Below are 22474 nucleotides of genomic sequence, written 5' to 3'. Positions count from 1 at the left end.
GTCCTCAATGTGAAGAAAGGATGGGTATACACAGAGTAAATAAATAATTAATATGGCTGAAGGTGGGCAGGAGATAAAAGATAGGTTGGCGAATGACTGAAAAGGCAAGACTGAGGCAGGGAAAGGATACGGGGTTGACAGGAGGAGGGGGAAAGGAAGCAGTGTGGGGAGTGGGATATGGGGGTGCCACCCACCAAGTTCTTGAGTGTTTCCTACCCTGTAAATGAGCCTGGCCAGTAGCATACAACTGGGCATAGTTTGCGGGATTCCTGGAAAGGGGAAAAGGAACTGGTGGGGGAAATGAGATGCTTCCTGAATATCTTTGTTGGTTCCTACTTGTCCTCTCTAATAGCTGTCTTCAAAATAGTAACATTTGTTTTGTTAAAACTATATGGATATTATTTTCCTTTGCTGAATTTTCAACTAGTAAATTCTTGATATCTCTACAGTTGTTACAAACTTGTTTTCAGCATTCCTGAGTATCTTTTGATCTAGCTCTATCACAAAAGTGGGTTTGGAATGTATTCTGTCTTTAGAATGTGCTATGACCGGATTGGCTAGTGGTAATTGCTTCCAAATGCCAGAACTTCAAACTCTTTAAAACTTCCAAATGTCACAATTTCTACTTGGGAAAACGCCAGAAGCTGTTTGAGTGTGTAAACCAGGGTTGTCAAACTGCGGCCCTCCAGATGTCCATGGGCTACAATTCCCATGAGCTCCTGCCAGCAAATGCATCCACACAACAGCCTTTTGGGGTAGACTGAGATCGAGTGTTCGTCTATCTGGAGCAGTGGAAAAGAGTGAGATCAGCATGGTGGGACAAGAGGCAGAACTGAACTGAGAAACCCCGGGGGAAAAAACCCAATTTATATACAATCATGAACAATGGATCTTCGCGCCATTGGTCTGTTTTGGTTTAATTTCTGTGAAAGAACACTTGCATAATTTTATGGTTGGGGTTCAACACAACATGAGGAACTGTACTGAAGGGTCACAGCATTAGGAAGGTTGAGAACCACTGATTGTGAACACCCCTTTCAGCTGCTGAGCCTGCAGTTACAAAGGAATGGTCCTTTCCACCGGCTGCCTTTACTCCTCGTGCTTCCAGGGGTTTTCTTGTCTCCCTGAAGGCTGCTGGGCAGCTATCTGCCGCTCACAGAGCCAAGAATCCCGTTGCCAAGCCCACCACCAGTGAAGCCTGCAACAGCTGCAACAAAGACTAAAGGAAAGTCAAGGTTGCTCCTTGTCCTCACAGGGCACCTGTGCCTTTCCAGGATGCATGACAGAGTCGTGGGGTTACGATAAGGGAGGGGGAGGCACCTTTTGTACTACTGTTCCACGCAAGTTTCACTGGCAGAAGATCACTACAGGAACAGAAAGCAGGCAACCCCAGTATCCGTATCAGCTGTATGTGACCCCAACTGGGCCACACGTATAGTTGAGGGGGGGGGGAGCAGTGGCTTTGATGGTACAGTACCCTAGACAGGGATTACATCTTGGCCAGGACTTTTGCCACATGATCAAAGGGGGAGATCCCAACAGCCCCACGCCTTGAAAGTTGCTGTGAGTGTGATAATGAGTCAAGCAGTGTGGTTGTCATGATCTGGAATGGGTGGTAACAAAAAGATTGGTCATAGTCCATAAAGAAGGCTCTGGCAGTCTGCCAAACAAACAAACGTTGAGGGAGGTATGATAGATGGGAAGAAGGGGACTGGGCAAACTGAAAGGCCAGATTCACTAGGCCTGTACAGATACAGAACCCGAGATCAGAGATTCAGTCCCTGGCCCAGAGACCGAACTGAGGAAAAGCCAAAGAATCACACAGTCTCCAGTGATGTGATATAGGCAGTGGAGCGAATGACCTGCAGCCTTCTTGATTCACACAGCAAAAGGCATATTATTTTCAAATGGGCAGGACCCTTGTTGCTGTCCCAAGTACTAGGGTGGTCTGCAACAGGAAATGGTCTCTTTCCAGTGGCCCAGTTGTGCACTTAGTTTTGAATACTGGGCTAGGTGATGCTTAGGATTTATTGCTACATATTGATTGATGTCTTCCCTGCATGGCTAATTTGGGGGACTCATGATCTTTTAATTGGTGGGCAGCTGCATGGTTACCAGAGATGCTCCAGGGGTTTTTGTTAGGGTTGCTACGTTTGGTACTTTTCCCCTGAAACTTGTGTTTCTGAATTTTAGTATCCATCCATCCTCAAATGTCTATGCCACCCTTTGCAGCTAGTTGAGCATAGGACTGTGACTACTTTACACAAGCATTGAAGTGCCATAGCAGAATCACAGAATGTCCTTCCGGCTACTGGGGGGTGGGGGTGGAGTGTAGGACAGGCTTCACATTTTAGCTCTCAGGTCCCAAGGAATTGTACAGGGTCTATGCATCAGAGAGCACCTGTCTTTTGAGGAACAGCTGAGGAGTCTGGGGCTTTTTTGTTTAGAAGAGAGACAACTAAAGAGGGACATGAGAGAGGTCTGTAAAATTATGCACAGGATAGAATGAGTTGACATAAAGAACTCCTTCTCCCAAAACACTAGAACTTGAGGGCATCCAATGAATGGGTGGTAGAGTCAGGGCAGAAATATTTCTTTACTCAATGAGCGATTGAAGTATGGAATTCAGTGGCAGAGGATGTAGTGATATCCAGAGGCACAGATGGCTTTGAAAGGAAATTGGACAGATTCATGGAGTAGAGACCCGTCAGTGGCTACTAGTCATGGTGACTAAAGGGAACCTCCACATTCAGAGGCAGTAAACCTCTGAGTCTCAGGAAGCAACACGAGGGGAAGCCCTCACCCTCTTTGCCCTGCTGTGAGCTGTCCAGAGGAACTGGTTGGCCACTGTGTGAGGCAGGATGCTGGTCTAGCTGGGCCAGTGGTCTGGTCCTGCAGAGCTCTTCTTATGTCAGTAGACAAAATTGATGGACCTTGGGTTTATTAAATGGATTCAAATCTCCACGGCACATAAAACATATTAAAAATGAGAAGGAGAGGAAATTACTGTTTTATGGTCGCTTTACCACATTGATTAGGTGGGCACAAAGGGACTCAGGCAGTCTGTTAGGGTCAAACATGTGACGGCATTCCTTTGTTGTAAGGAATGTGAAGGCTGGCATAGTGGTGGCTGGGTGGGCACACACACTGCCTCCACATGGGCCTCACACACAAAATCACACACTTTCTGTGCCCCGTGACTATGGCATAGTTGCCAGCACCCACTTCTGCAACCTGATGCTCCTGGGAGTTATTCTCTCCCATTCTGCATAAGGGCATATTGAACAGGAATGGGCAGATGGGACTTCTCCTTGTGCCCTTGATCCTTCACCGTAATATAAAATGCGTTAAAATAGGCTAAGTAGGGGAAGTAATCTGCTTGGAATAGTTTTTGGATGCCCCACACTGAAGAATTAGGTGGATTATTCGATGATGAATTGGATAATTGTTCGGGGCATAACAGCTCTTTGGAAGCCGCCCCCAAGCCCACCTTTCCCGGCGGCCAGAGGCCTCTTTCTCTGGGGGTCCCGGACACAAAGGCTGCGCGTTGCTACTCTCTGCCCCCTCCCACCTTCAGGAGGGCTTCATTTCTGAAAACCAATGGCAGGGGGCTCGTCCGGCATGTTACTGTAGAGACCGACTGACGAGATGCGCGATTCTTTACTTCTCTCCGTGTCAGCCGAAGATCGTATAAGCAAGGCCCTCTGCTCAGACGCCTCCTCTAAAAACTCCTGCCCTGCGTGCCTCTTCTCAGGCTGAACCGGGCCCTGAGCGCCAAGGACTGAAGGCCCCCGGTAGCCAGCAGCGGGCCAGCAGCAACGCCGCTTGCGGGCTGCACTGATTCCGGCTGCCCGGCCTCCCCACGGACTGCCCTTGCCGAGCGCGGCCGCTAGATGGCGCCGCGGAACCCCGCGCGGGTCCCTTGTCGGCTGCGGCTTCGCTTTCGCCTCGGTGGCGGCGGCCGCTCATTCGGCGCGGGCTCGGGCTGCGAGCGGCAGCGGCACCTGGCCCGGGAAGGCGCGCAGGCTGGGGCTGGAGCTCAGGTGCGAGGGGCGGGCAGGCAGGCGGGCGGCGGGGGGGTGCGCAAGAGGGGGCGCCTGACCCTGGAGCGGTGGCCGCTGGGAGCCCTCCGAAGGGGCGCTTGTGGGGCGTGTGGAGCAGGGGGGCTAGAGCTGGAGGCAAGGGGCGGGCCGAGAGACCGGGCGCGTTAGGGGGGGGGGACGGGGGCGGAGTACCAGTGGTGTGTAGGGGCGAGGCTTGGGGTCTGGAGCCCCCTGGGCGTCGGGGGCATGGCAGGCAGTGGGAGCATTTGGAGCTGTCGGGCTGGGAGGGCTCTGGAGGTCAGGATCCGGGAGGTGTGTGTCGCTAGAATGCAAAGATCAAGGGGGCGGGGGGCGGGCGGCTGAGATCTGGGATGTCGGGCTGCGTAGACAAGAAGCTACGGGGCGCCAGGGGGAATATGGTAAGAGGAGAAGTGGGGTTTGGTGTCATGTGAAGAGGCTGTGACGTTAGCTGGGGTATTAAGCTCTGGAGTCTGTTTGGACATGGTTTAGGGCAGGGAAACCTAATAGGGTAAGATGCAGGGCCCCTGAGGAAAGGGAACGGACTGAGTGAAGCTTGAGCAGTGTTAGCTGCGGGATGTTAGCTGGAAGTCCCAAGCTAACCTTCTTGGGCACAGGTGCTTGGGGTTGGGAAGGGGAGTGGAAGATACTGAGGATGTGTAAGCTATGGGAAAATGTTATTGATGGATGTGAGGGCAGGAGGGAGCCAGAGGCTTTTTAGGGGAAAGACTGGGGAGGGACTAGCGGCTTGGAAGGGCTAAAGGGCAGGGTGGGATCCTGGAAAAATCCACTCCTTGGACATTTCAGGCTACAGGAAGTGTAGGACAAATGGATATCATTTATTTACTTATTTTGTTTATAACCTGCCTTTCTCCCCAAGGGGGAAACAAAACAACTTATATCACCCTCTGTTTTATTGTCACAATGACCCTACGAGGTAGGTAAGAAACTGTAAGACCCAAATCTCCCAACAAGCTTCCATGGCCAAGTAGAGAGTGAAATGGGGCTTTCCCAGATCTGAGTCTGACAGTAACTACTGAAGCCCTTTGGCTGCCTGTGGGAAAATGCTAAGAGATTTGAGGGACACACCTTGACCCTCGTTCGAGGTTGGTACGTGCATGTTGGGAATGGCCATGATGAGTAACCAGATTGAGCTGTCAAAGATAAGGGGCACTCGCCAGTGTTTGTTTGGAAGTGGTATTGTGAAACAGACGACACAACAGTGTTCCGTGGAGCTTTGCACTTGGGAATAAGCAACCATTGTTTTAAAGCCATCTGTGGATCATCATTGAAATAGAACCCACCTGATGTGTTTAAAATATTGAAGGTCTCATGATGACAAGGAATTGTGTGCCGGTGTAATTGTAGGCATTAATTGTGTTTCCTGTATGTTTTTCCTAAGGGCTGTCTCACAAAAGCCCTTTTTTTTGCACTTGTGTGGAGATCATACTGCAGGCTTTGCACCCATTGCAGAACTTCTAATGAATACACACACACAACAATATGATTATATGTGTGATTGTCATACATGAGCATGTATACTTTCCCCCTACCGTTGTTACTGTGTAAGCTAGTGGGGACAATCTGTATGTGAACCAGCCCCATACTTTCCCTTATAACCTAGGCCTGGGCCAATGGAGATTTGTGGGGAGCCAAACCAGACTGGACATTTCCCTCTACAAGTTGAGCTGTTACCTTAGACTAAGTGGTCGGTATCTTTTTGGGTGGTAGGAGTGAGGGGAATGTATTTCAGATTCATTGTGACCCTTGCAGAAAGCTTGCAAGATAAAGAAGTAACCCAGAATAAATGGAAAATGAATATTCTCCCCAGAGGCTGAGAAATAAATTAGTAATGAAGCTACCATATTAGGGCCAGTTGATTGAAGATCTTTTTATATTCCACCCCCTCTTTAATAAGTTCTCCAGAACTGATGCTTTCAATTGAAAATTAAACTTTATGCTCAATATGTACCATATGCATTGCTAAGTGTATTCCATATTTTGTCAGGTTTGCTGCAAGTGCTTTTCCCTCCTCTGGGTTCCTTTTGGTTTTTACTTTTTTATGCAGTGGGTCTCTTCTCTTGTTTAGATTAGTCTGGAGCTGAGCAGAAGCATCCTGGTTGCTGTGTTCCTTTTCTGTTCTGGTGAGCCTCCAACCGTGCAGTGAGGCTCTTGTGTTGCACTATATTCTTCTCCTTCTTTGTACAATTCTGCTGGGTTTTTATTTCCTTTTGAATTGAATGGGTTCTTGTTGGGGGTGTGATTTATTTAGTGGTTTTTGGCAGGCTGGCTATAGTGAAGAGGGGCCAGCAGAAGCACTCAGAATAATTGATGCCCACCTACTTGGGTCTATGACAGTGAAGAGCTGCTAAAATCACAACACCTTACTTGTGAGCCTGGCAAGCAAGGTCTTTGCTGCAGGAGCTGGCATTAAAACCGCCTTTAAATTCCTGCACGAGTGCTGGATGTCAGCATTCCCCTGGCGTTCCATGCTGTCTCCTGTGAAGTTATGGTAGCATCGGGGTATAAGCTCATCATTGCCTCATTGGGATAAAAGGTGCCTGCAGTTCCCTACTCAAATCTCTCCCTGGGCTAGTTTGATGTGATTGTGGATTCTTTTGGTAAGTAATGGCAACAAATAAAAGGTCACCTTGCTTGTCTTTGGGGGATCTGTTTTGCAGTTCGAGCTGCACATCTAAGCATGAAATAATAGCAGTGAGAACCACATGCATGCCTTCTTGCTGAATCCATGTTTTGTAATCCTTACAACAGCCTTGTAAGGAGGCTCAGAGTCCTCCCTGTATTACATAAAGGGGAGCTGAGAGTGGCTTGCCTGGTGATTGAGTGGATTTTAAGCCAATGGACTCCTGATCATACCACTAAAAGTGATGCCGTAATGGTTCTCTCTCTTACCCGCTCATGTAGTGTAATGACTGATGTCCATAGTTGGCAGAGCTTCTTTACTTGCTTTGAAACTGCTCGCAAATCAAAGGATACCCTCTTTGAGGGCAAGGGGGATGCAGTGACAAGAGCCTTGCACAGGGGACTGCCTGTAACTGTCTGGAGGGAGCTTTCCTCACCATCTGAACCATGATATGAAAATTAGACCGCAGCACCAACTCCTTTTTCACAGGATGCATTGAGAAGACACTGCCTCACAGGTCTCCAGACCTTCATGTGCTGTTAGTTTCTGTGGACCTACATTAAAATTCCCCATTTGCAGGTCTGTCAAACAGGAAGGAATCTTTACAGAAAATAGTTCTCTACCCGGTGTGTATTTAGAGACCTCTAGCTATCCTTGTGTAGTTCCTTGGATCAATTGTTGTGTTTCTTACCTTCTGATACTTAATGTAATCCCGCCCCCCCCACCCCACCCCTGTAATTTAAGTTCATTAACTCTTCTTGCTACCTCTAATGGTACTGGAGACCAACTGGTTTCCAGACTGCTTCCTGCAGCCCCAAAACTTATGGTATGACTGCAACCCTTTCTGTCTCCTCTTTCCCCAGCTGAAACAAGATTGAACTCTTTTGCACTTCTCTCATCACTCCTGCTTTTTAATACTCCGGTCAGAAACACACTTGGATGGGAGTGTCACCGACCTCAAGTGTGTGTTTTCAGACCCTTGCCAAAAAGCACAATAAATGGGCAATTGTTATTCATCCGGGAGTGCTTCTGATCTGGATAGGTGGTGTTTTCCTAGCCAGTATTTTATAATTGAGACAATGCAGTTCTTCCCCTGCAGTTCAAGTACTATGTGAGATGTAGTTATGGGTTGGAATCTGTGATATTGGTGGGGATGTACACTATAGATTGTGTGCGCCACTTTTAATCCTTAAAAAAAATCCTTTTCTAATAACTTATTTATCTGTGCTCTTCCCTGCCATAGTACTCTAGCTCTAGCAGCGCAGACCTAAGTTCATGGAGGCTGATGGGATGAGAAGAGTATAAGTTGTTTTAGGATTGATCTGTAAAGTGCTCAGGCAATGCTGTCACACACACACACACACACACACACACACACACACACACAGCCCATGGCACTGCTATTATTTCAGGAACATTTATTTAAAATTCAGGGTGAATTTCATTTTTGCTATCAACTCATTTAGTGACCTTTAGCAAACTTCAAACTTACCCTTCCCTTTGCATGTTCATCATCATTGGGCTACTAATAAGGACTCATTTTATAGGATAATAACAAGGGTGGTATTTTTATTTTTTTTGTATGTGTGTCATCAAGTCACAGCTGACTCATGGCAACCCTGTAGGCTGGACTTACTTGATGGTCTCCCATACCAGATACTATCCAGGGCCAACCCTGCTTAGCTTCCAAGATCTGATGAGACTGAACTAGCCTGAAGGTAGTATACATAAAATGGGAAAGGGGGCATCGTGTATGATGGTGAAGATGAGCATAATGGAAATGTACTCAATAGGTAGGTCAGTTTGGAAAATAACATCCCACTTTTCAATTTTAAACAATACTCAAGGCGGGTTCCAGCTGCAAAAAAGATGGCAGCGAGGAATATAAACTTTATAAACAAATATCAGCATATCTGAATCCAGCTTTCCCCCAAAAAAGAGCAGCCATCAGCAGCGTAAAAGTCAGATAAATGACCAAAGCCAAGTGTCAAAATTAGAACAGATAGAAAGAGCCAAGAAAAGTCATCAAGAAAACTGGTAATAATAAAACCAGCAATCAGCAATAAAGTAAAATGGGTCTTTTGGTTCAGGGAATTCTGTAGTTTAGGTGCCATAGCTGAAAAGGCCCCCCCACACACTTTAGCTATTACAGGCAACAGAAACCAAACCATTTAGTTGTTTAGGAGCTGGATAACAGCTCTTCTGCTCAGAGTTTTCTTCACCCTATTCACATTGGATTTTCTGAACTGCCAAGAAATAATGGTTTGTGTATATTGATTAGACATGTGCAAATCATACCAAAACAATGCATCACTGGAGAGCATGCTGTTCTGTAAAAATGCTAAACAATGTACATTCTGTTTTGGCTAGGTAAAACTAGCTAGGCTTCATTAGGGAGTGGCGTCCAAGATTCATAGCAAATCCCCGCTCCTGTGCCATACATATCTCACAGGTCTTAAATTCCATTTTTATCCTACCCTTTTTCAAGGAGCTCAGAGAGGTGAACAGAGTTCTTCCTTATCTATTTTATTCTCACAACTATCCTGTGAGGTAGATGAGGCAGAGACAGGAAGAGATTTTTTCAAGGTCACACTGTGATTTTCACAGCTAAGTGAGATATTTAAGCCTAGTTCTACACTGTTGCTATTATACCATACTGGATCTCTTTATTAAAAATGCAGCAAGGTTGAAAAATAATTTTAATCAATCAGTTCAGAAATCCTGTACAAACACACTGAGAGCTTCATTTCTATTTTTTACACAGTGAGAGCCAGAAAGTGCTTTTAAGTGGCACGTGTGAATTCACTCCTAAGTTTGTTCATTTAAACTGTGTGGGAAATGGTGCATTTTTAAAGTAATTGTTATGGTTACTTTTTACACCTTGTAATTATTTGCTGCGGAGATGTTCCTGAAGAATAATTGTATGTGTGAAATGGGATGGGGAGCTGTCCCAAAATGGCTGCCTCAGTCAGTCAGCATTTCACTGTGGGCAAAGGTGGGCATAGCTTTGAGATGAATTGGGTACAGTTTGACTCCTAAGATCAGATACTATATTTAAAAAATTAATGTGAGAAGCTGTTTAAAAAAATAAGAAAAACAGGAAAACAGCTTTGTTTTAAAACCGTCTTTCAGTATTGAATTGAAGGGCACATATCATCATCATCATCATAATCAGTATTATTTAGATTTCTAGCCTGCTGCTCTTGGAGACTGGTTTGTGGTGGGTTATACAAAAGACCCCATAAAATCCCATTAAAACCCCCATTATCAAAGAGCCTAAGATAACCCCGTTATCAGAGCCTGATGGCTCTGACACTACTACAGATAAGCTGTTTCCTTTCTCAACAAGCACATCCTCCTTCTGCTTATTTTTCATTGGGTTTTGAAGATGCAAAATATTTTCAGGTTTCCATGAATGTTTCTTGGATTGTCCAGATTCAGATGTTCCCCAGAAATTCTTTTCTGTAGGGAAGGAACAGAATGCGTTCAGAATACTCTTCAGAATAAGTTACTGACTGCTGGAACTGGGCTTTAAGCATCAGGATGTAAAAATACCTTTCAAACTTTATGCGCTGCTTTGGCTTAAGGGAAGAAGAAGAAGAAATCCTAGGGGCGAATGAGCTTCTTTTAACAGAGGCTGCAGATGTTCCTGCCCAAAGTATAGCTACTGTCAAGTCAAGTTCGAACTTGCTTGCTGTTAAAGGATCTTTAAGCCTGATGCCTCTTCTGAAATGTTACTGTGAATGTCAAGGTGATTTTGTTGCTTCAGCATTTTGTTTGAAGTGCTGCAGCCACACAGGCTTCGACAGTGCAAGTGCTGTGGAACGTGTCGTCACAGTGTCAGGGATGCAGAGGCCCCCTTGACTTTCCACAGCAAACCCTGGACACAAGGGCAGCATTGAGTGCCCGCTGCAGCGCTCTCTTGGAGGCCGCGACAGCTTTCCAGCTTCAAAGGTGGCTTGTCAAACTTTTTATGTCAAGGGAGTGCTTATAGCACCCATTGTAATCTTTCAGGAGCGTACCTGTTGCGATGAACTCAGACTCACCTTGAGTAGAAAAGGACACTCTTAGCAGTAAGTAAAAATTGCCATCTGGGTTAGAAGAAAAGGCCCTCTTTGGTATTTTCTTCTGCCAGTCACATTAGAATAATACATAGTGGATGGATGGATACATAAATGGGTGTTCTTAATTTTCATTTCCATTGATTTAAATTTTCCCTTCTATTGACCCACCCCAGAAATTTAATTAACCTTTTAAAGATGTTTGTATCCTGCTTGGTGTAGTGGTTAGGAGTGCCAACTTCTAATCTGGCGAACCGGGTTTGATTCCCTGCTCCTCTTCCACATGCAGCCAGCTGGGTGACCTTGGGCTAGTCACAACACTGATAAAGCTGTTCTGACCGAGCAGAGATATCAGGGCTCTCTCAGCCTCACCCACCTCACAGGGTGTCTGTTGTGGGGAGAGGAAAGGGGAGGCGAATGTAAGCCCCTTTGAGCCTCCTTCGGGTAGAGAAAAGCGGCATATATGAACCGACTCTTTTGCTGTTGCTGCTGCTTTTCTTCCCAGTGGGGACCCAAACTGGCTCACAGATCATTCTTCCCTCCTCAGTTGCATCTTCACAATGATCCTGTGAGGTAGGTTAGAATGAGACAGAATGACTGGTTCAGCCTCAGACAGCAAAGTCCACGGTAGAGCTTTCTCTTTGCTTTCTTAAATTGGACCAGAGAGTGGAGATATGACAAGGAAAACACTAAAGACAACAAATAGATGTAGAAAGCTTGGGGGAAAAACAAATTACAGGAAGATCTCTATTTGAAAAGACCCAGTTGATGTTCCTGGTTTTTAGCATCCAAGTGCTGTTGATTGCTGCCTTCTTCATTACTTGGGGCTAATCTGATGAAACACCACTATGTTCCTGGCTTCTTGCATCTTATACAAAAACAACCATTGCAGTGCCGCTACTTGGCCCCTGGCAGGTTCAGGCCATTGCACAACAGCTGGTGTGGATCCAACAAAGTTGTGTGTCAGGTTTGCTTTTGTTAAGCCAACTGCTTCCTTTTTGGCAGATGGTCCAAAGACCACGGCTTGTCCAGTAGCATTATGCTGTGTGTCACTGACTGATAAAAGTTCATAGTACAACTTGCTTACAGCACTGTGGAGGAATTTGCACTTCTATGTGGTGGAAGAAAGGAACTCGACATTGTGAGTTAAATAGGTTGTGGATGAAAGCAGGAAAAACCACATCATTATAGGAAGTGCTGACATATTTGGAGAGGAACTGGCGAGGTGGTGACCGCTAGGCTGGGAAAATCTCAGTCCGTCCTGGATCAATATGTTTCCTCATCCTGCAGGGAAAATAATGATTCCCTCTGATATGAGTAGCATCCAACCATTGGTTGCTACTTTCTGGTAGACTCCAGCGCCCAGGATTTTGGAGCCCAGATTAGCCCAGGACCTCCAACCCACTTTTGGAGCTGTTTTGTGTATGTATATATGTGAGAAAAAGGGACCTGTTTTTTGCGTGTATATATATGTGTGAGAGAGAAGCAGTCAGGGAACGTTCTCCACACGTATCACCATTACAGTTAACTATAGATTTCTTTCCACTCTCAATAAGCGCTCCTTTTTCCCACCCAGTGGTAGAGATAAATCATAAAGCAAAATTAAATGGAACTTAGCCAGCAAGGAGAAGGCTATTCTATGGTTTAATGCCTCTATGACAAAGGGATTGAAAAACGACATCACCAGTGCTTCGTACCCACTCAGAGGTTCGATCGGTTCCTCTGAAAACTTCAGCCCATTTATACCATTACATCTGGCTCTCCTAGAATGAGGAATATTGCTATGCAGCCCAGATGGTTTGACAGGCTGCCTATCCCTGAAAATCCAGAGGTCAAGAGCCTACCAAAGATTGAAATATACGCTTATGCTGCCCTCACCCTTTTCCTGAAAGATAGTCAGTTATATAGGGCAGTACTTAGAACAAATATAACAACAACAAAACTATTTTTATAGTCCACCCTTCCCAATTAGCTCAGGGTGGGTAACAACAGGTATGCACATGTAATAAAATAACACTGATAACAATGGATAATAATTAAACTTTAAATTAAATTCTTAATTTCAATGATGATCCACAGGTAGCTTTAAAACAATGGTTGCTTATTCCCAAGTGCAAAGCTCCATGGAACACTGTTGTATCGTCTGTTTCACAATACCACTTCCAAACAAACACTGGCGAGTGCCCCTTATCTTTGACAGCTCACTCTGGTTACTCATCATGGCCATTCCCAACATGCACGTACCAACCTCGAATGAGGAAGATTGTCTTGGGGATGGTTATTGGATTTGTGAGGAGGGAGGCCAGCGTTGTTTTGATGTTAATTTCCTGGCCTGAGCCATAGGCCTGGTGGAACAAAAAGGGGAATATAAATCCAGGACTTGGTCCATGTTGTTGCGGACCTCCAGTAATCATGACAGCAAAGTCTTTTGGGTTATCATTAATGGTTCCCTAAAGAGTTCAGCTTCCAGGGCCAACATCGAAACTGTTGGAAACTGTTCAATTATCTCAGTTTTAATAGACGATATCCTACAGAAGTCTGAGGATTTGCTTGTTTGGCATCCAGTATCACTAGATGAAGTTAAATTGCTGATTAACCATATAAAATTCCTGAGCCAGAATTGGTGCCTTCTGACCTGAAATCTGATGTGAGCTGATTGCCGCCTGTAATTGCTGCCTTGTTTATGCCAATTGATAGAATAGGGAATTTTTGACGACAGGGTGGAATATAAATCACAAAATAAACAAATAACCTGACTACTGGTGACAAGAAATGGCCCTGCTAATTATTAGTCTTTTTTTTTTTAAATGCCTTGGGTCAATGATGCATCTCAGTCTGGCAAGTCAGATTCTGAGCCCGGAGCAGATTGCAATAAGCATTGGTTTTATCTCATTTGATTGAGAAATAATATATCTTTTAAAAAAGAAAACTTTATGCTGCATTCATCCAGTTACAATCTAAAAATAAACAGAAGACTGTGAAGAGACTCTCATATACAGCATATATAACATACATTAGTAGAAAACACTGAGTCACAAAGATAAAATATGCATCTAAGCTGGCTGGTCACACAATTCATGTGCTTATATATATATTCCTAAAGCCAAATTTGTGTGTTCTATGATTTGGATGATTTGTGCTCATTCTCTTTACTGCATACCTGGTTTACTCTAGCCAGTGAGGGTAAAAAAAGGGAATGTCAGGTAGCTTTCCATGTTAAGTTAGAAATTTTTGTTTTAATTTGCTTTCTGGGAACTTCACTCTCATTTCTAGGGACTTTTGTAGTGGAATAAAGCTTTGTATTGTTTAAGAGTTAAAGAGACTGCCTTGATCCCTACCCATGAGCCTTGCTGTGCTCAGCTTGCCAAATTGCCATGTTTGATGGGCCCTCATGGCATCAAACTGGTGGGGAGATCATTGCAGAAGGTGGTGGAGGTGACTGGAAAAAGAAGCCCCCCCCTACTTTCCAAGAGAGCTGGGAAGCAGTGAGGGATCCCCTCCAAGAAGAATTAGCCTACATCAGACAAAACAAAACAAAAAAGAGCAGGTGCCATCCTGCAAGTGGGCAAAATTGACAACTGCCTGTACATGTCTCTTCTCCATTGTGACCCCCACCTTGTGGAATGGTCTGCACAAGGAGAACAGGAAGAGGCTTCCACTCACCTGAGTTTCAACAAACTGTGCAAAACTGAATTATTTAAGAGGGCTCTTCTGCACAGGTAATACAGTAGCACTGTATAAAGCTGCTTGGACAGATTATTAGGGATTGTGTACAGTTTCCTATAATTTGGATCCGTCTGTGTAATTTTTTATAATTTAATGTGTCATGTTAACACTTTCTGGTTGGTTCCAGACTTGTACAACATCAAAGCATTGTGTATTGACTATCCCATTTTGTTGATTGCACTGACTTACCATGTGTAACCCTCCCTTAGGCCCTGTGAGAAAGGCAAACTATAAATAATGCAAATAAAATAAATAAAAATCCTCCCCTAAACTATGAGAAGAGCTGTACCTCCATTGCCTGCTTGCTGGCTAGTTGCACAAGCAAACAGAAAGAGCAGCCAGAAAGATAACAGAGTGGGAATGATTACAATATATTTTTAAAAAGAATACACCAGGGGAATGGTCAGTTGGCGTGTGCAGTATTGCAAAGGTGTATGCAGAACTGATGAATGAGCTACTGATTTCTGAAACAACTTGGCTATTTTTACTTATAAAGTGAAGAAATGGTCTGATATACTGATCACTGTCTCTCAACCTGACCTACCCCATAGGGCTGTTGTTGATGTTGTTGTTGTGTTATTTGGATTTATTACCCACCACTCTCGGCAAAGCCGGCTCGTGGCGAGTTACAAGGTAAAAATAATACAATCCCCTAAAACCTCTATATCCCCTAAAACCAATAATTAAAATACAAGTACCAAAAGACAGCGGCAACCAACCCACCACCTATCCCCCGCTGGGAGTTAGGGAACAACTGAACACCACAGATGACACGTGGTAGAATACTTCTCCTTGGGGGGGGGGGGGCATAGATCTTTTCTTCGCCCGGGCCTCAACCATAGCTCCTCCAGAAGAGCTCTGTTTTGTAGGCCCTGCGGAAAGCCGAAAGCTCCAGCAGGGCCCGCAGCTCCTCCGGGAACTCATTCCACCAGGTAGAAGATATTTGTAAAGATATTTTGTGTTATTTTAGGAGCTTTCTGTGCTTTTAATACAAGACTTCTAAGCACTTTGATAGCATTTATATTTTAATTATGTTTTACTTTGAAAGCTGCCTTAAGTGGGTTTTCTATAGAGGCAACAAACATTTTATAAACAAAAATACTTTAAAAGAGGAGAAAATGATGTTCACCACCCTGAGCTCCTTGGAGGAAGAGCTGGATAAAAATGCAATGGTTCATCTTGTATCAGAGTTGGACCATCAGAACAGTATCTGGCACACTGCACCTGGCCACAGGTGAGGCCAGACTTTGAACAGAGGTTTTACTAGCCATTCTACTCAACAGGTACCAGATGGTATAGAAGAGATGCCCACTCTGAGCCCTGGATACTAATGGGCAAAAAAATGTCTTTGTTGCTGATCCAGTTATACTTCCTCTGAAGGGGGGGGGGGGCATTGGTGATGGATCTAACTGGTTCTTTTGATAATTTCCCAAGGCAAGTTCAAGTCAGCATGCTAGAAACAGAATAAAAACTTAGCATTTATCAGGACAGTAGGCTTCATTCAGATCCACAGTTCAGGGGATGTTGAGTGCTATTACATATCTTTAAACCGCTCGGGGAGCGGTATCATATTTGGTTAAGGCTGTTGTGGGCGGAGAGTGGGCAGGCCCTCACCTGGACAGGCCAGAGTTCTAGCCAGTTGTGAGGTGCTGCCATCACTTCGCTCTTGGCCACTCACAGAGAAGGACGTCAGGTTAGTGGTGAAGCGGCGCTTACAGGCCCGGGCCCGGGAATGGCTTCCCTGGGGCTGCGAGCCGTACCCGCCACCTCACAGAGGTGCACTCCGTGGGCCCCGGGGAAGCCGCAACCTCTGCGGGGGGAGGGGCCCGGAGATGCCTTGCCTAGGCCTGTGGAGCGCACCTCTGTGAGGTGCGCGGGAGAGTCCCGTGTGCCCCAACCCAGCTGCGGCCTCGGTGGGGGGCAGGGATGGCTTCCCCATGGCCGCAGAGCACACCCGCAGCCTCCCTGGGGTGCTGGGTGTGCTCAGCGCCGGGGGGGGGGCCTTTCAAAGCCCGTTATTTCAAACGGGCTTTGAAGCTAGTTGTTACATATTGTTACTATTACATATTGTTGAGCCACAATGTAGGAGTGGCAGCATATAAATAGAATCATAAATAAATATACATCAAATAAATATTGACAAAACACTATTGGAAGGATATGTACAGAAGTTCCTAGCTGTAACTTGATATTTGGAAGAAGAAATTCAAGCAAGTAAACTAGCATGTGAAATATGTTGTTTTCCTTTGTGTCGCCATCTTGTTTTAAGCAGCTCCAGGTGATATACGTCATCTCCCCCATTTCATGATTCATGGTTGAACAGGGATCTGAATCCTTGGTCCTAGTCAGTTACTGTACCTATTGTATCACACTAGCTGTCGGAACAGATGACATCTTCTGTCAAAAGAATAGCATCTACTTTATAAAGAAAACCAATTAAAATGTCCTCCTTTGGAATTGCAAAAGACAGCTTTTAAAAACAGGGTAGCTGTTGTAACCGAGAGTCATTCCACAGAAATGAAACTGTAAATGAGATTTTGGTCAGGCGAATCCAATTCTCCATACTACTTACTGCCTTGTATACATTTCAGTGGGTTTTAGTTTCTGAGACCCATCTTTGGGTATCAGTGTTCGTCTCAGCTGCAGCCACTGTCTAATAGAGGGGCTTTTATGTGTATTCCCTCTGCTGCTCCTGGGGTTTCTTACAAATGTTTGTTTCTCTAAATATCTGTCTGCATTGACATGAGTTGGTGGTATGGATCACTGGTAGAGCTTTGGAGCTCAGTGTTGTTTTGTTAGGGTTTCCAGTAGCTGGAGGATAACATTTGAATTAAAAGTGGAAAATGTAAACATACAAAACCTGTCCAGCTGAGGTTTTCCAGGACTTAATGGGGCTTGATGATCTCTAAATTGTGAATCTGAAAGAAATTTCCTGTCCAGCAAAAAGATCTGCTTGATTTTACATCCTTCCTGTGCTGAATACAACCATGTTTTCCCTTTGCTTCCCCAAATTACACCATTCAAATAAACTTATAGTCAAGTGATGACTGCAATCTTGGTTGTGCATTGTCTGCACATGAACATAAGAGCCAGATTCCTCATAAACAGGATCACGATTAATGGGTTATCTGTGAACTCTCCTTTCACCTGATCCAACTCTTTGTCTGAACTTAGATATACACCAGCATTTATCATGAGGTGTATCAGAGTAATTTACTTTTTCTCATTCCATCTATGCACAGTATGTTCCGGGGCTGATTCCTGTAATAAATTCTAGGGGCTGTTGAACCCCTGACTCACGTTGTGTCATGAATTTTGCATTAATTATTTCAGGGCAGGAGAAACAGCAAAAATTTCAGGCTATGCCATCTTTTACCAAACATCTAAATGTGATTGGGGAATCTGGCTACTTTCTGATTCAAGGTAATAGAATCAATCACAGGGAGGTTTGACTGCTATTCTTGGGCTTGGATGATTCTCATATTTGTAGAGCCCTGGACTGGATGGAAACCAGGGAAGTACAGATTGACCTCCTATTCTCTGCAGTTGCCTTCCTTTTGCTTGTGCATGAGTATAGGTCAGGCTTTCTCAACCAGGGCTTCATGAAACCCTGAGGTTTTTTGACAGCCCCGGAAGGGTTTCCTGAATAGGTAGGAGTTAATTTTTAATATATATTTTAAAATTTGTCAAGCATTTATCAGGTGATATGACCATATATGGTCATGTTGACCTGCCCCTTCCTCCCAAAATGGCCAGTAATGGGGAAGGGGAGAGGCCCCAGGTGGACATGTTCACAACTATGCTTCCAAACCATATTCTGCATGATCACGCCACTTCTGGGGTATCTTGAAGCCTGAATAATATTTTAGGGGTTTCTCAATGGTAAAAAAGTTGAGAAAGGCTGATATAGGTGGTGAGGAAGGCAAAACGGGTGGAAATAGAAATTAAACAGGTGAAATAATTCCCATCATATGGGATATATATTTCTGTTTTGTGTGTAACTGTGTGTGTGTGTGTGTGTGTGTAGCAGTGCTGTTTGTACAATGTTCTTTAAGGAAGTCCATAAAAAGACTGAACTCTCTATTTTAAAAGTATAATTGTATAAAGTGTTCCAGCTGGCGTTGACTGTTTCCTGATAGTTCCTGTTTCGTGTTCGTGACGGAGAGCAGAAAGCAGGTGGAATAAATCTGGAGCCATGGCCCACTGGATAGAATTCAGCCCCATCCAGCTCCCCTACTCAATACTGATCATTCTTCCATAATTCACCCCCCTTTCATCTTTAACATCCTGTGCTTCATTGTCCACATGGACAACCTGCCATTAAGCAGGTTTTCTCCTCTTCAGCACTTGGAATGTCAAGTATTTGTTAGGACAATTAAATGATTTTATGATTTTTATGGCAGGTTTTTTGTATTCCCTTTTCAGATAGATTTTGTCAATGTGGTTCTGGCATTATCTCTCACATAATGGTGACTTGCCATTTGTGAAAAAAGAGCGAGAGGTGGATCCAGAGGTTGATTTTGATGCACATCTTAGCTGGTTCAGTTTCCCAAATCCTAATTTCAGAAGTAAACTATAATTGTATGGCAATCTTTGCAATAGTTTTTTCAGCTGCTGCTTCTAGGGGTAAAGGCTTAAAGTTAAATTTAATTTTTTAGCAGAAGCAAGTTATTAATCTATTGTTTTCGGTTGTTCAAGAACTTGTGTCCATGAACAAGAAAGAGGAAAGAAAGAAGGACAGGCAGGCCACCTGCCATTCTGGGAACCTTCTCACAAGGCTCCTGCAAGACAGTCCTGGGCCATTTTTGAACATGCTTCCCCAAAGCTATTGGTGTAAAAGAAAGCTCAATGTTGGCTAGATTTTTAAAAAACATAGTTCAACCCTAGTTCATTATAATTTTATCAAATATCAAACAGGAAGAGAGTTTTCTCCCCAACGTACCCTTCAATCTAATCCTTAAAACATTGTCTACAAAATACAACTTTTCTTACTTCAGGCATTTAATATCTCAAATTTAAATTTCTAATTTCAAAATCTAATATGCTTTCTCCAAAAGTGTTTTGATTTCAAAACTGTGACCCTTTTAATGAAGCTGTTTCTGTTTTAGCCATGGGTGGTCATTTTTTGGCCAAATATGAATGGGCTAATTGTGTGTACACATTTGTATGTTTAGAATTAACTAGCAGGCAGGTAATACTAGGGAATAGTGGCCGCTGCCACATTGTAATAGTCCCGCCTGTTGGTGATAGGGTTAGTCACCCTCACCAATGACCACTTGCACAGCTGTGTAATTCTGACTGCAAAGGAGATGAATTAGTTCTCTGGTACTCGAGTCATACAAGTTGCAAAAACATTGGACTGAAAAGAGTCTGCAGAACGTCCCCCTCCCCATATGCATATCCTCATCACTTGAGAACTATAAGAGTCATTCTTGACAAGGTTTGTGGACAACTTTTCTGTTGCCTAACTCAATCAGATCTTCTGCATTATTCAACTTTATGTTTTGTACTTCCCCTGGGCTTTATCCCATAATTTTCATTTTGGTGTTGGGATGACCAGTTATTCTTGGTAGCACTTGATACATGGTGTAGTTTGCACTGTGTGAGTGCAGGGGATGTTCTGTACCATGTGAACTTGCCCACATGTTAGGCATGATCTGCTTCTCTATTTAGCCAATTTGCCTCCGACAACTGATCTGGATTATGGAATAGGATGTTTCCACTAGAGAAATGCTTCAGCTTCCCCCTTTGTCAGGCCTTAACTTGCCTTAAAGAAACTTGGCTTCATGAATGCATAGAAATATCAGTTTAGTGGTGGTGGTTTTTATTTATTTGAATTTAAAATGGACCAAAATCATGTAAACATGTGTTAGTGTAAAGCATACATATTTATAACAGTATTTGCTGTTTAGGATAATGGTTTCTTGTTTTTTCAAACAGGAAACAGAGTTATACAAAAGCTTGAAACCCAGATTTTGTCGCTACAAAATAAATCTATAAAGCAGCAAGGAATGATACCACCCTGAGCCTGACTGGATAGGGAATGAAAGGTAAGGATTCTGAAGTTCTTTACCCAAGATATCCAAGGACACTGTGTATTTAGCAATATATTTGCATTTGGAGACTATTTCTCACTCTCACAATATATATAAATATTTCCATGGAGCAATATCCAAAATGTTTGTGCCCCATTGTTTTGTAGGAGGAGTGATTTGAGTTCCAATAGTAGCAATATTGTTAGGGTGACAAATATTTTCTTTAGGGTAAATATGATGGGACCATTTTTAAATAATTTACAGATGACTCTTTCAGCTTCAAGTACTTGTTCCAAAACATGCATTTAGAAGGGTTTTTTTAAAATGTATTGGATAAGTCCTAGTCTTTTGACATTTAGTCAATCTAGAAACATTCTGACAGATGCTTTGTTATCTTACTTCTCATGCAAAGATGAGTCCTAGCTTTCAAGCCATTCCTCTTCTGCCAAAGATTCCCTTAGATTCTTGTTTCAAGGTGCTACATAGGTTGTTTTGTTAGTACTGAATGTGAAATACAGTATAAGAGCTGTCAGTCTGAATAACTTGAAGTTAACTCTCCAGAGTCTATCACATTAATTGTATTAATAATCTGGTTTCTTTATATACAAAGCCACAAAAGTTGGAAGTTTTGGAATAACTGTGAAGTTTTCTGATATGCTTTGAACTTCAGTGTTAAATTTAATGTGTGGTCTCTCAAACATTTGATGATGATGTTAGCCATTCAGTCAAATCCAACACTTGGCAATTATATGGCTCAATTCTTGCCAAAATTTTCAATCTTGCATCGCTTCTTTTAGTTGTGTAATGTTCTGGCTGGTGTCCATTTTGATTGTATCTAACCATGTTCTTTGTTGGCTGGTTCCCTATTACCACTGACCAATCCTAGCATAATTGCTTTCTCCATTGAGTTGGATCACATGATATGACAAAAGTAAGTGAGCCAGAGTTTCCTGATTTTGCCTACGTGATAGATCAGGCTTTATGTGCTGGAGTATTTCCTTGTTTGTGACTTTTGCTGTCCATGGAATCGTCAGAAGCCTTCTCCAACACCAGAGTTCAAATGAATCTATTCTCTTGTCCTATTTTTTCATCATCCAATTTTCACAGCCATAAGTGGCTATTCAAAATATGATCTAACTAGTCTACATTTGGTAGGCTTCTGTCCTTGCTTTTCCATGTTTGGTCCAAGCTCATCATTGCTGAGCGACCCAGAGCAATTCATGTGTTTTATTTCAATACTGCAATCATACTGTGATTCAAAAAAAATGAATTCTTGAATGTATTTGACCTCTTGACCATCAATTGTTATTGTGACATGCCTGTTTTTTTGCAGTGGTCTTTTTAATGTTTAAGAAAAGACCAAACTTCTTACTTACTTCATTGCCCTTAGTAATCAGCTGTTCTGGGCCTTCCTTAGTTTCTATCAGGAGAGTAGTGTCCTCAGCATGCAGAAGATTATTTATATTCCTTCCTCCAATCTTAATTCCAGTGTTTCATTATTTTGTGTTCAGTCTCTCTCATAATGATCTCAGCACACAAGTTAAACAAGAAGGGGGAAAGAATACAACCTTGGCACACCCCTTTCTCTATTTTGAACCAGTCAGTGTCACTAAATTGTGTCTGTAAAATGGCTTCTTGGTTTGCATAGAGCGACTGCATCAGTTTGATCAAATGTATTGGCGCTCCCAAAATTTGCAGGGCTCTCCAAAGTTTGTTGTGATCCACACAATCAAAAACTTTCCTGTAGTCAATAAAGCAGATGTCAGCATCCTTCTGATATTTCCGTGACTTTTCCAAAATCCAGTGCAGATTTGCTATGTAGTCACGAGTGCCATACCCCCGTCAAAAGCCAGCTTGAACATCTGGTAATTCCCTTTCAATCGTTGTTGCTATGCGTTGTTTCATGATTTAAAGCAGGATTTTACTAGCATGAGAAATGAGGCCTAT

General features: G+C 43.5%; 1 protein-coding gene across 4 annotated transcripts in view; it reads left to right on the top strand.

The window, feature by feature from the left end:
• The first annotated feature begins 3892 nt into the window (after positions 1-3892).
• Positions 3893-22474, top strand: part of SEMA4G (semaphorin 4G) — a 104675-nt gene continuing 86093 nt past the window's right edge. For 3 of the 4 annotated variants that reach the window (XM_077349560.1, XM_077349557.1, XM_077349558.1), the window contains exons 1-2: positions 3893-4043; positions 20433-20542. The gene's annotated coding sequence lies outside the window, so the exon portion shown is untranslated. Of the gene's footprint in view, positions 4044-4351; positions 4463-20432; positions 20543-22474 lie in introns of those variants that run through there. The other variant, XM_077349559.1, reaches the window with a different exon arrangement.

This window comes from Paroedura picta, chromosome 8 (assembly GCF_049243985.1).
Source record: "Paroedura picta isolate Pp20150507F chromosome 8, Ppicta_v3.0, whole genome shotgun sequence".
NCBI classification, from domain to species: Eukaryota; Metazoa; Chordata; class Lepidosauria; order Squamata; family Gekkonidae; genus Paroedura; species Paroedura picta.
Note: the sequence above shows the minus strand (reverse complement) of the source record. Positions and strands in the feature narration are given on the sequence as shown.